The sequence below is a fragment of the Silene latifolia genome, chromosome X, assembly GCF_048544455.1.
Source record: "Silene latifolia isolate original U9 population chromosome X, ASM4854445v1, whole genome shotgun sequence".
Lineage (NCBI taxonomy): Eukaryota > Viridiplantae > Streptophyta > Magnoliopsida > Caryophyllales > Caryophyllaceae > Silene > Silene latifolia.
This window is the reverse complement of record NC_133537.1, coordinates 187,744,555-187,746,170: the sequence shown is the minus strand read 5'-3', so window position 1 is coordinate 187,746,170 and position 1,616 is coordinate 187,744,555. Positions and strand designations below refer to the sequence as shown.

The 1,616-nt window shown below is 40.5% G+C and overlaps 1 non-coding gene across 1 annotated transcript; it reads right to left on the bottom strand.

Moving 5' to 3' along the window:
- Positions 1-1,262: 1,262 nt before the first annotated feature.
- On the bottom strand, positions 1,263-1,369 carry LOC141624263 (small nucleolar RNA R71). The gene has a single exon (XR_012534072.1). It is a non-coding gene; the product is annotated as a small nucleolar RNA R71 (small nucleolar RNA).
- Between the last annotated feature and the right edge of the window lie 247 nt (positions 1,370-1,616).

Here is a 1,616-nt window from a genome sequence, read left to right as displayed (position 1 = left end):
ATCACCTATCTTTTCAATGTGACTTGTAAGACATAAACCAACTCGAGTCTCATTAGACCATGCATGTTGTTGAGTAGGGAAGACTAAGTCGACTTGTAGGTGTTGTACAATCTAATCGATTCGGCTCCGGGACCCAAACTTTCCTAGGATTGTAAGATATAACCCAACTCAATCCATCACAACAATAATTGCTTGCTTATAATTTGAGAACATGTTTGTATGATCAATTCCCATGATTCCCCTATGACCCCATGACACCCTAGTGCTTTTTATCAATTGTTTACAACCCTTTCAATTCATCTTGCTTGTTTACTTTCATTGCTATTTAGTTAGTGACCTTCTACATCAACCCAAATTGTAACACCCCTAAGACACCACTAGTTTCAATAGAAATCTCATCTCAATTCCCGTCCCTTGGGGATCCGACCTTTACTTGCCTCTTTACTAATTGTAGAGTTGTTTGTGAAGCTATAAATTGTGTTTTGATTCGGACGTGACCCAACGACAACATCTATTAAATTGTGACCACGAAACGATTCCGATCAAAAAATGGCGCCGTTGCCGGGGACGGTGTTAACTTGATTTAGATTTTCTTATATTGTTATTAGTTGTGTCTTTCTTTGCCTTGGGGAAGTAAAAATCCTCAAGGTTTGTTCTAATTGTTTTCGAGTTGTTTGATATTTTGCATGTCTAGAAGGTCACAAGGTGATTTGTTACCTTTTGACCGTGAAATTGAAAGAACCTTGACAAACAATAGGAGGTTTGCTAGGAGGAATTTGAGAGGTATTAGTGAGGTAGTGGATATTCAACCAACTATTGAGTTCATCAACCCTTTTGCAAGAGAAGGTGAGGAGAACCCAACACAAAATACCCCACAAAATCAACCTACAATGCCAAAATTTTCATCACATTCCGTACCCACCGAGGAGAACTTACCAAATGGTACTCCCACACCACAACATCTAACCGGAAATTTTATTGCCAAATCCGCCTTTATCCAATTAGTCGAAAGGAGCCAATTTGGGGGGATGCCTAGTGAAGACCCTCATTCTCATATGGAAACCTTTTGCGACTATTGTGATGCGATTTCTCAAACCGGTGTAACTCAAGACCAAATTCGATGGGTCTTATTTCCTTTTTCTCTAATCGGCACCGCGAAACAATGGTTGAAGGGCCTTGATAAGGCCACTCTCGGAATAGATTCTTGGAAGAAGTTGGCTCTAGCTTTCTACAAAAATTTCTACCCACCGGAAAAGACTAACATGCTAAGAGCTCAAATTACGGGTTTTAAGCAAAGGGACGAAGAATCTTTGTATGAAGCTTGGGAGCGGTTCAAGGGAATTTGTCGCTCATGTCCTCACCATGGACTTAGCGAGTGGTTCTTGGTACAACAATTTTGGAACGGTCTATATGAAGATTCAAGGAACATTCTCAACATGGGATCAAATGGAATGTTCACCGAAGTTGATGACAATCAAACATGGAACAAGATTGAGGAAATGGCGGTCCATAACTCACAATATAGTAGACCTCGCAAGGCTACTAGAGGAGGAAGGCATAAAGTGGACTCTGTTACTCAATTGGGTGCTCAACTTAGTGCTCACATTGACACAATC